The sequence below is a fragment of the Ursus americanus genome, chromosome 31 (assembly GCF_024610735.1).
Source record: "Ursus americanus isolate L20-20 chromosome 31, mUrsAme1.1.p, whole genome shotgun sequence".
NCBI classification, from domain to species: Eukaryota; Metazoa; Chordata; class Mammalia; order Carnivora; family Ursidae; genus Ursus; species Ursus americanus.
This window is the reverse complement of record NC_142157.1, coordinates 4,424,923-4,437,729: the sequence shown is the minus strand read 5'-3', so window position 1 is coordinate 4,437,729 and position 12,807 is coordinate 4,424,923. Positions and strand designations below refer to the sequence as shown.

The window sequence follows — 12,807 nt, the reverse complement described above, 5'->3', positions numbered from 1 at the left end:
ACCTCTTGTTCTTGGGAACACACCGCCTCTTCAGCTCAAGTAGCAAGGAAGAGAGAACCTGGAGTATCACATTTAGGATTTTTATTGCTTCTACTAGGAAGTGACACATGCCACTTTCCCTCACACTTCTTTGGTCTACACAGTGCGCTGGGGCTGAGAAGAGCATCTTCCACAGGCCCAGAAGGAGACAACTGATATGGTGACAGTTGTAACCTCTCCCTGGAGCTACTTATATTACATATTGCCTATCTTCTTAATCTTGCCTTAATGTATCTTTTTTTGTTTATGTATGTGTGTGTAAATTGTTTCAAAACAGATATTTTCATGAAAAGAGCCTGTGGAAAATGACTTACTGAGATTTTTTTTTCTGGGAAAATTGAATTTGTTCATTATTTTGCTATTTCTACTTCATGTTACTGTGTTATTTGAGGATAACTCTTTATCATGTTGAGAATTTACATCTACAGGAGATTATGCCTGTAAATTTAGTCATCTTCCAGAACTATTTCATCAAAAACCCATCATCAAATTACTCAGAGTTATTACTACTATTTACATTCATCATGGAAGTTAATACTTTCTGGATGTAGCACTTAATGGAAGAAGATTAATCTACATAGAGCAATGGTGATAATAAACTCTTTCTTAAAACTAACATTATGCTAGAAAATTGAATGTTTTTCAAAATCCAATCTGTTTTAATTGTGGCTAGGCACCATGAAAAACAAACTGGCATAAAGCCCTCAAAGAGAGCTGGTTGTAAATCATACATTTGAATAATGCCAACAATAACTAGGAAATCCTCACAAGTTTATGATTTTGAAAATGGAAATAATGTGGCTCAGTTTGAAAAGGGATTCAGAACATCAAATGCTTAATCTCTTATTTTTTATTTTAAGAATTGTTCTGTAAACATGATGACTCTCAGCCTGTCTTATTATTTTTGCTTCCATGTGGTCAGAAACATAAGAGGCATCTTATTTCTCAGGATATTTTGAAATTTCAGTTTCAGATCCTACTGAGTAACAGACACGGTAGAAGCAAATAAAAACAAAGGACTTATTACTGTGAATTTTTTTTAAAAAAGTATTTTCTTTTAAATATAAGAATGTACTCAATTTGAATTTGGGTACTTAGGAGGTCATAGTCATTCCAAGGCACTAGGTAGTGGAAAAATGGGAGTGTTACCTTCACCTCCAAGTGCTAGAATTGCTGCCCATTCTCCCCCTTCCAGAGAGGGGATCATGCAAAGAAAACAGAGTCCTGGAGATCTGTCAGGAATAGTGTGAAATAACATTTAAACCCTCAAACTCTCATGCTCACAAAAACAGTCTATTCACAAATCTGTTAATTCTGCTTCAAAGCTCCTCTTGAATTGTTCTGTTCCATTATCAGCCGAGTTTCAGCCACCATCGTGTCTTGTTCAAACTTCTGGGCTCCCATGGCAACCTGATGATCTATTCTGGGTCTTGCCCTGGTGTAACCTCCATTCTGAACTCTGAGAGATAGTGTAGAAATTCTGCTTGATAATGCTCCCCTACCACTTTTCTTCTCCTGGACACATTTCAGTGGCTATCTCCTGCCCACAGGATGAAATCTCAAGTTCTCACTCAGGTCTGGGAGGCTTGTCTGATGGTCCACTTGCCTCCCTTTTCAGCTTCCTCAGATGCCAATTGCTCCCTTGTTTTCTTCATCTCAGTTGTGTTCCTCCTCTATCGTATAGCAGGACCCTTCTATTTGGGTTCTTTGAAGTCTGTTGTGGGGAGATAAAGAAGAAGAAAGAGGAGGATGAAAATACAAACAAAGAACTATTTGGATAAAGACTGAGCTACAGGGTCACACACAGTAAAGACTAGAATATTAACAAAAATATTGTTCCTCAATTTATACATGTTGCTATAGATCTTACCTGTTCATCTATTATGGTCTGACTGGATAAACCACTTTAGAAAGTATTTATAATCCGGACAGTTTCTGTTTGGAAACAGGGCATCTTTATGGAAAGGGACCTTAGTGACTGAAGGGGAAACTTTTGACTAGGTTCCTGTGTATAATGTGTTGCTCTGAATTCATGACCTGGTTTCATAAATCTCCCTCTTTATAGGCACAACTCTACATTTTTAGTTTCAGGTGGAGCCCTCAATATCTTTTTCATTGTTTTTAATGCATGCTTTATTCAGGCTAGTATATACAAGCCCCAAATTGTGAATTGATCAGGCACTCAACACTTAAATCTGGTCTCTTTAAAAAGTGACCATAATCAAGGGCAGGTCCAGCATTTTTATTCAGAAATAGCACAATGATGTGATTAATTGTTTGGACATAAAAACTGTGGGACTTGTCTTAAAGTGCATTTGCATGGAAAGCAAAGGTATAGATTTTGTTTATTTGTGGTAACTCTGCAGAATGCTGAAGGAGATTGTAGGGAGACTAAAACCACAGCCCTCCCAGCCACTGCTACATTCAGCAAAATGGTTAGATATTTCCCCTTGGTGTATCATTGCCCTAATATCACAATCACTTGTTTTATTTCTTAATTGTACAACATCATGGTTTATCTGCTGAGGCATGCTTGTTTCAGATCCCCTGCATGCAAGTCCAGAAAGAAACTGACTTACACCTTCCTCTTTCTTAGCATCTACTACCATATTTTATATCTAGCTGAATCTCAATAAATGCTGTGTGAATAAATTAGTGGTGACCTTGTAAATGTGTCTACTTAGCAATAGAAACTGACTAGTCTTCATGCTCCAGGCTGGGTATATTATAAGCAAATAGTGTCTCCAAAGGGGAATTTAAGTAATAGTTTGTTTCTTGGTCATCTCATTTTTGGCATTTAATTTTAGATTTTAGGCCTTATTATGGAGGTTATAGGATTGGTTTCAAATAATCCTAACAGTTGAGAGCTGGAGGGATGTTAGACAATTAGTCAAGTGTACAGATTTAGAAATGGAGTACCCAACAAGGTGAGCCCTGGTTCCAAGTCTCAGAGCTCCCCGGTGTCCAGGGAAGGAGAACCTTATTTATCACTTCCTTTATGTTGTTTTTTACATTCTATGAGAAATGAAAGCTAACATGGTGAGAGCTAGTCACCCTCACTTTAGTCCTGGCTTCCATATGGCTTTTAACTAGACATTTCTAAAACTATAATTTCAAAGTGGATTATATTTTAAAAGTACACTAACTGGGGGCCTGGGTGGCTCAGTCAGTTAAACATCCGATACTTGATTTGGGCTCAGGTCATGAGATCAAGCCCCACATAGGACTCTGTACTGGGGGTGGGACCTCCTTAAGATTTTCTCTTACCTTCTCCCTCTGCCCCTCCTCCCCACCTCTTAAAAAAAAAAGTACACTAATTAAAACTCCAGCCATATGACAAAGCCTCAAGAATTGTGGGGACTATTAATATCAGGGTGTGAATTCCAAGACCAGCATCCCATTCATTCTGACACTCTATGTGAAATAGCCAATGGAGCCAGTCTGCCTCTAAACTATAGGAATTAAGAAAATAATACATCTGAAGAAAATACCTCAGCTTTAAAAATTAATTTTATTATCCATAATAAAAGGGATGCTATATACATAGAATATTTGGCAATTCAACTTTATAATTTCTCTCATGTACTTATTTCAAAGGCAAAAGCCTTTACTAAACAGTTCTTACCTGGGGTTTTTGACCTCAGCCTTGACATTCTCCACAAGAATAGACACTTATTTCATATATTATAGTTGGTAGACAAAGACACTTGTCCCTGTGAAAAATATCTTTCTTTAGTTCTTAAATTATTTTGGTTATTTTTGTGTGGCAAGTATTGGCAAATATCAGGCATATTTAGAACTGAGACTTTCTCTCTCTTTAATTTCTTCATCAAGTTTTATTATGGAAAAATATGGAAATAATCTGAAAAAATAGATCAGTACATTGATTGTACATCAATGTGGCAAGTTCAACCTTGAAAATAAAATTTAAAAAAAATCACAGCATGTGCGTTTTGCTTTTTACAAACTCCTTTTAATCTTGGGCTGATCTTAGTTTCCATATTTCCTATCTGTTTTTGCTACTCTATTTAGAGTTCTAACATTTAACTTCCCTGAAGGAAATCCACTAGAATTCTTTCTGGGAAAATTGTGGAAGGGTATAAACATTGGCTTATGTTTCTGTTTTTTGGGTTTAGTGATTTTTTTTCCTATTGTCACCTCTATGGCGACACTCAAGTTCTGGGCTAAGTTTTCATTATTATTCAAAAAGTTTTTTTTTTTAATTGATAAAAGCCTAACTTGCTCTCCACAAAATGAGTTTTGCTAATTAAAAGGCTCTGATTCTTAGTCAGTGTTAACACCTGTCGAATACTAAACAAACATCTTAGTGTTAACCCAGGTGATGGCATATCAGTTGATTGCAAAAATATTTCATGAGGCACAAACAAGAAGGCAAAAATTAATTATTACTTATTGAGTTTGGTTAATAATTACTCTAGTTTCCATCCGCTTACAACTAGAATTATTTTCAAAGTCAAACTTTTCAGTCTCAGTGATTTGGAGGTGATGATTTTGTAAGAGAAGGTAAAAGGATGTTTATTCCCCACAACCATCATTCCTACCCATGTTTAAAATTGTGAATATTACTTACTTAAAGCATCAACCTTTATCTTTTCTGAGAGATATTATACAGAGGAATAGCAAAAGAATGGTGTTCAGAGGAAAAGCAAAAAAGTGGCACAGGAGAGCTGATATTACTTTCTATGTCATCACTCTGACATCTTTATGAACATTTGATTCAGATATTTGTGTGTTTATTTTATTTGTTCTATTTGTTTATAGCTCTCCTCATTTTGCAAAGGATTTGCTTAAGAATTATTTCAGCATATAATAAAAAATGAAGAAATATGTTTAAGCTTAAAATTTTTTAAGGAAGAAAAGTCTATGCTTGGTATTCAATTGGGTAAAACCCATCCAGTACTATGAAAACAAGTGATTATTAGGCATAAGCACTGAGATGGTTTTAAAATCTGGATATTCTTTGAACACCTTTAAGAAGAGGGAACGTAATTCCTCTCTCCTAATGAGGGCTAAACTAGTGACTGGGTTCTAATGATTAGAACCTTGTGGAAGTGATGCTGGGTGACCTCTGGGCCGCTGCTCTCCTGCTCTCTTCCACATACCGTGGAATCCCTGAGCTAACATGTAAGAAGTTTTGCTCCCTTGAAAATGCCATGCTGGAGAGAGACCCCACAGAGAGACACACAGAAATAGAAGGATACATTTGAGGAACCCAGCTGCCTAGCCCCTAGTGTTTGAGTCTTTCCAGCCCTGGGAACCACACAGATGAGAGAAGAATCCTGGTGATTTCTCAGCCCGAGCCCCTATCTGACTAGATTGTCATGAGGGCACCTGAGTCAGAATTGAAGGGCCAAGCCACTCCCGAAGTTCTGACCTCCCGAAATTGAGAAATAGTATATGATGATTGTTGTTTTAAGCCACCTAGTTTTGGATGGTTGGTTAAGCAGTTTAGAAACCTGGAACATACAGTATATCCTTAGTTTTTGATGTAGTGTTCCCTGATTCATTATTTGCGTGTAACACCCAGGTGACTAACATAACATAATAAAAAATTATTATTAAAAAATTAAAAAATAAAAACCTGGAAGGTATTTGCCAAAATCTTAAAAAAAAAAAAAAAGAAAAGAAAGAAAGAAATCTGGAACAACACTTCCGACTTGCAGTTTTAAAGGCCAAAGTCATAAATGCTCTTGCCCAGCAAAGGTTAATCATCAGGAAAATGCCTTTTAAACCCAATAGATCTTTAAATGCTCCTTTCCTGGGGCTAGAGAATAATTTGAAATGCATCTAGTAGGGCTTCTTTAAAGCCTCTGTCAACAGGTCTTGGCTGGGTCTGTGTCAACCCTGGGCTGACTTCATTTCAGTAAACTGCAGTAACTCACCTTCTCCTTTAGGTCATGGCCGACACTGTTCCCTTGATTGGTGATTCTGTGTGTGTGGGTATGTGTGTATCTGTGTGGGTCTCTTTTTGGGTGTGTCTGTGTGTTTTGCATATTTTCCCACTTTATCTGAAAGAATAGATAATAATAGTATTGTGGTTGTTTTATGTACAAAGCGCCAAGTTTCTAGGAAGAAAATATTCTTTATCAACTGAGCTTTAAAATAGATGTGGGAGAACTCTGAGGAAAAGAATGAATAAAACCAAGAGGAAAAAAAAAACCTGCCATTTTCCCCTTTTATCCACATGAATTTTAAATTAGGTTAAAAATAACATTGAGTGGTCTAAGGTCCTAACTGAAGCTTTGGAATAAATTGGTGGAATTGTCACAATTACTTATATAATTATAGTATATGCTGAGATTATAATAATTGAAAAAATCTAATCTAATTGACAATTGTCACCAAATCTTATTCATTCAAGGGCAGGGTATTATGCTGCTTAGTTAACTTTAAATTCAAAGCAAAATTTTATCCCCCAAAGATTTTATCCCTCTTCATATTTATAGTATGAGTAAAGATTATTCTGTTTCCTGAGTTGTGTGGGATTTCACTTGCTGTTTTGATGCCCTCTGGGAAAAGATATACAGAGCACAATCGAAGAAGTCTTTTCTGGTCCAAACCTCCTTGTGTCATCAGGGAATACATGTATTCAGGCATTGAAGAGAAAGAGAATCTAATCCCATTGCTGTCCTTTGTTCATGTGAGCAAGAAAATGGGCTGTGTTAGACTCTTAAGATAAATATGTTGAATATATTGGTCAAGAAACCACTATGTTCCTAAATAGTCAAATTAGCAATTTAGATATGAAGGTTAACACATTTATTATACATCATGTATTTAGTAAACATATGGCAGGTTCTGCAGGGAACTGCAGGTGTTCACTAAATATTTGCCATAGTTGATGAGGCTGCCTTAGCATTGGGGATAAATGAGAATTACCTCCAGAAAATGTATGTACTCTCCAATGTTGGTTGCCAAGTTCTTGTGGGATTTCAACCTGAGCTACCTTGCTCTACATTGCCCTCATTCTGGACAGAGCAGAATTCACATTCCCAATTTTAGTGATTATAAAGCAGAAGTATTTCATGTTGGTCTATAATTTAAATTATAATAATTTTAAAATGAAATGCTGGTAAATTTTAATGTAGAGTGATAGGTGATTAATAATTGGGTTGAAAGAATATAGCCTTCATTAAGCAAAATGAAAATGTTTTCAGGGATTTGTGATACATTTGATATGAAGACCTTATACAACAAAGAAAGAAATAGTTTTACATTTGATTCACAAAGAGTGCTGTTGTAGGCACCATGCTGAATGAATTTAAAGATGCTTTCCACACAGCTCCTCCCAATATTTTGAGATGGTAAAATACGCACACAAAAGGGCTGAAATCCAGTGTTGTGAGTGCTCTGTTCTATGGAAGAGGCTCAGAGAAAATGCTGTGGGTTTTTCTGTTATTAATAGCTAATATTTATTGATCTGTATGCTGAACAGTCACCTGAAAACTTTAAACTTTATTATTTCTTTTGACCTTTACAAAATTGATGAGGTTTTTATTATTATCTGCATTTTATAGATGATGATACTGAGGTTCAGGGAAATTTAATGATTTGCTAACTGCTGTAGAATCACGTGGGGCATCCAAGGTTCAAACTCAGGCAGTTTGGCTGCAGACAAAGTAACCGTTGTATTTCCAGCCTCAGACGGAGTAGAGCAGTTACTGCTGGATGCAGCGGTGCCGAGGTAGGGAGGGGGAGGTGAGTGTTACTAAAATAAAGCACCAACAAAGAGGCTTTCCTCCAGGTAATCTTCAGTCTTTCTTTTATACAGAGTAGGGAGAATTTCATTGTGCTTCCTCCTTGGAATTACAGATCCTGAGTATGAAGACTTCGTTTATAATCCCAATTTAGCAATGGCCTCCAGCTGTTCTGAACTTCAGAATGCTGCGTGATTGACTCAAACTGACAGTGATGAACACATTTTGGCTGACACTTTACCAAAATTTGGGTTTATTTATCTCATTAATATTTTTCTTTAGGCAAAATATATTTGTAATGCCCTTTCTATTTATAAAATGGAAACGCTTCCTTTCTTGAGTCAGATGACCCTCTGTGACAGGCTGAGAAGCAGAAGATATGTGCTTTAGATGCCTCCTTAGCCAGTTCTAGAAATGCAATCTTTTTGTAAAAGGATGTAAGTCTGAATCAGGGTAGCACTCCCTAGATACCATTTTTTTTCCCTAATGCATTGGTTTGAGCAGAAGTTGCATGCATTCCTAAAGGAGGATTCCTGCTATGCACACCACAGTTCTGAACATGGCTCCTGATAGAGGATGTGACCAAGATGTCATACCGGGTTTCTTTTCACTGACAAGCCTTCTCAAGGTATCAGACTAAAGCTACATTCTAGCCCTGAAACAGATATTTGGGCTTCTGGTGCTATAGTTATTTTGTTCTTTTTAAAAAATAACTCCCCCAATGGGCTGTCTTATTGAGAACCAGGTAAATAAGCCATATTTGTGATATATGCTTTCCATCAGGAAGATTCAAATACACTGAAAATCCAAAGGTGAAAACTGAATTTATTTTTTAAATGTATGAATATATTTTTTAAAAATATTCTTAAAGCAGAATTGTTACTTAGCAACAGGTGTGGGCTTGTGCATCTTGGTTTGAGTATGTCCAAGCATGAGGAAAAAATTGGGGGAGATTAAGTTTAAAAAAGGAAAATGTAATTATTCTTGAAAAGGAAAATCCCTAAAGAGGAAATTCTTTGATAAGTCCTTACAAAAAGTTTTGTTGTCCAGGTGTCTCATGCGACAAATGCCAAATGTATGTCAATTACCTGGGTAAGTTAGCCAGAAGTATTTTGTTCAATCTGAAGTCATTGCTTCAACTTCACATTGTTTACAGAGCAATCTTGATTAACAGAGACTTAGGGTACTGCTTTTTCTCAGGCAATTTTCCCCAATCCCCAGCACTGTTAGATGTCTTGTCTACTCTTGACTACCCTTATGGTAGTCTTGAAAACTCTAGCCCAATAATTATCATCCTTGGAGATGATGCAATGCTATATTATATGAGGATCCACTGAGTATTTAAAACGTATGGGTCATGTCTTCAGGGGCTTCCTAAGAGAGCCAAAGAGGAGGATGATAAGTAGCCTCAGTCTGTGTGTTTGGCACCCTCATGGACACATAGTATTATACACATATAACGATATTTATTTCTCTGTTATTAATAATCACACACATAATCACAATAGTGGTTGCACTGGAATTGGTGGTATGTCAGTATCTTAGCATATGGTGGACTAGTTGGGACCATGGTAAGTGTGAAGGGTGAGGTTGCTCAGATTCTGTGAATGAGAGAAAAGGAGGCGCTATTTCATGGCTTGTGAGACAGGGAAAGGAGGAAATGGACACTGGAACAGAAGAGCGAAGCCAGGGCCCTGGGCAAGTAGCTTTCAGGTAGGAGTTTCAGGGAACTAAGAAGACCTTCTGAAGAAAGGGAAAAGTATAGTCAAAAGTCAGGGCACTTACTACCTTAAACATCAGGTTAGAATTTGGTTTTACAAACTGGTTAGGGGGATGGGACCATTTAGAGCTGAGATTGAGAGTGTCAACTTCACTTCTGATAAATCTCTGAGGACACGAGTCTTGTTTATTTAAGATAAATTCCAAATAACCAAGCAAACAGATTTATTATCGGAAAAAAAAAATCTCATTTACAACATGGGAAAAAAAAAAACCAAAAACCTTTCTACCATGGTTACAAGGCCTTAAATTTGTAATTTGCAAATTCCTTTTTTAAAAAGAGCTAGCTGTTTTTCTGAGTCCTTAGTAGATGGCAGGCCTGTGCTAAGTGCTTTACATATATTTTCCTTTGTGATCACATAAGTAACTCATTGTGTTTGTGAAAGCAATGACTTAATCCTATTCATATAGGCCCAAATGACCAAGTCTCCATATGGGAGAGGATCTCCTGCAGAGCCTAGAGAACAATGTCATGTCTCTTTAGGCCTGTTTGACAAAAGCAGTAAATTTTGTTCCAAAAGCTATGTGGCTACAGATACTGTGAGCAGCAGGAAAGCCTTTTCACAGTTCAAGGAATCTTGCTGCCTGAAATGAGAGCTGCCAGGGATGGCAAAATATCAAGTATTTTCTTCCATTACTACTTTATATTAGAATAAATTTGCTAACCAATCCATTGCACGAGTCTCCCAACAAATAGCCTATATTTTAATATCTACATGGAGGGGATGTTCTTTAAAAAGTTATATTCTATCAGATTTTACATTCTGTTTTTTTTTTTTTTTACATTTTTGTATCCAAATGCACAAAAGAAAGGTCAAAATTCTAATTGGAAATGTTTTCAGTAAAATTCATTTTTAATGATAAAATTAGGTAACCTTATTCTTTTCATAGGCTATTTTTCCTCCAAGATCACACAGGGGTTTTTAAATATATTGCCTTGAATGTCAAGTTTAATTCTTTGGTGCTGGACTAAAGACAAGACGAACAAATTAGAAAAGTGTTCTGATAATAACCGACCACAAGAAGACAAAAGGATTGGCTTTGAATTGAAAAGATTAAAGGAACTGTACTCATTTAACCTGAAGAGAATGGTTATTTAATGATAATCTTTATATACACATGCATGACTGCTGTGCAGGAAATGGCCAATGCTGTTTTCTATCTTTACTTGAAAAAATAATAGGAAGAAATGGTATTAAGCAGCAGCATAAAAGATTGAATTCATACTTAAAAAGGGACCCTGACAAAGGGATTATTAAATATGTGAAAGACAATCTGAATGTTTTCTCTAGAGGTTAAACAAAAGTGAAATAGGTATCATCTACTTGCCTATTTGAGATATGGTCTTGCCTTGATGTCAACAGATTTATTTAGTACATTCAAAGATTTACTTAGGGTTCTGATATTTTATTTTATTCCATTTTATGGGTTTTTTGGCATTTGCATTTGTGAAACATACTACTAAAAAGCATTAGAACCTGGGAAATGAGTTCAGCCAGGACCATAAAAAAAATCCATTGTTGTGTATGGCTGGTCTGAAGTAGCCTCTTCAATTTATAGGAGGCAGGGTAACCCCTGAGATACTTGGAACTTTCAGATTTTCACTGGAAATTATTTTTTAATCTTCTAAAAGAAATTGAGAGAAAGGTGAATTAATTAATCAGTGTGATTGACTCCTTAAAATAAATAATATGAATTTATTTTGAGTATAATGATATTTATAAAATAAATTTCAAAATGGAATTTTGGATATTGGTCTTTTTAATGGAATTCTTGGAATGGAATTTAGTGGTCACATATAACTAGATGACACATTTATCTTTTTTTAAAGAACTGTTTTAGATTTGCAGAAAAGTTGTAAGGATAGAACAGAGAGTTCTCATACCCCAGCTTCTTCTATTAATAGCATCTTACATTAGTTTAGTGCGTTTGTTATGATTAATGAATCAATATTGATACATTATTATTATTATCTAAAGACCATACTTTATACAGATTTCCTCGACTTTTATCTAATGTTCTTTTTCTGTTCCAGGATCTCATCCAGGATACCGCTTTACATTTAGTCATTGTATTTCCTTAGGCTTCTCTTGTTTGTGACAGTTTCTCAGACTTTCCTTAACAATTGATGACTTTGAGGCACCCTGATCAGGTGTTTTGTAGAATGTTCCTCAAGTGGGGTTTGTCTGCTGTTTTGCTCACGATTAGACTAAAGTTACAGGTTTTTGGGAGGAAGATCACAGAAGTGCCATTTTCATCACATCATATCAAGGACTTACTATCTAATTCTAGTTGATACCTTAATCACCTGGCTGAGGTAGTGCTTGTCAGGTTTCTCCAAGGCAAAGTTACTCTTCCTCCCCTACCCGGCCCCTTGCCCCCTATTTATACTGTACTCTTTGGAAGGAAGTCACTCTATGCAGCTCATACTTCAGGAGTTATCGTCTACCTCCTCAAGAGCAGAATATCTACATAAATTATTTGAAATTCTTCTGCATGAGAGGTATGTTTCTTCTCCCTCATTTATTCAATCATATATTTATATCAGTATGGACTCAAAGATACTGTGTTTATGCTATAAGGTATACTCCAATATTACTTTACTTATTTGTTGCTCAAATTGTACCAGCTTTGATAATTGTGAATTTTAGATTAACTAGTATACTCCTTTGACATTCCCCCATTAATTTTTTAAAAACATTTTACTTTCTAGCACTTCAGGATGTTCATATTATGTTTCCTGCCTCAGTCCTAGAACCAGCAATTTCTCCATATATCCCTGGTTCCTTTTACTGGACAATGGTACTAGAAACCAAGATCTGGGTGCTTGATGTACCCATTGCTATTACGTGTTATTGCTTTTAGGCCCACTGAGCTTATAGAGGAAGGAAAAGTATGATATTCATTAACCTGCTTATATATACATATTTATAATATTTATTTGTGTAACTATATTAAGCTAAATGAGTTCATACTGATGTTTCTAACTCTGCTCCAATACTACATGGATCAAAGCCACCTCCTTTCCTAGTTTACTTATAAACTCCAACTCTTTTAGAGAACAATCTGGCTTCAGGTACATTTTTGTAAATATTTTCTCCTAGTGTATGACTTGTCTTTCTAGTCTCTTAACAATATCTTTTGCAGAGCAAAAGTTTTTTATTTTAATACAGACCAACTTATCAATTTTTTTTCTTTTATGGATCATATTTCTGGTGTTATATCAGTAAACTCATTGCCAAACCCAAGGCCATATAGATTTTCTCCTATT

The 12,807-nt window shown here is 35.9% G+C and overlaps 1 long non-coding RNA gene across 1 annotated transcript in view; it reads right to left on the bottom strand.

The window, feature by feature from the left end:
• Positions 1 to 913: 913 nt before the first annotated feature.
• The window catches only part of LOC148107357 (uncharacterized), a 32,649-nt gene continuing 20,755 nt past the window's right edge, over positions 914 to 12,807 (bottom strand). Inside the window, exon 4 of the long non-coding RNA XR_015722494.1 lies at positions 914 to 1,753. This is a non-coding gene — a long non-coding RNA (uncharacterized LOC148107357). The remainder of the gene's footprint in view (positions 1,754 to 12,807) is intronic.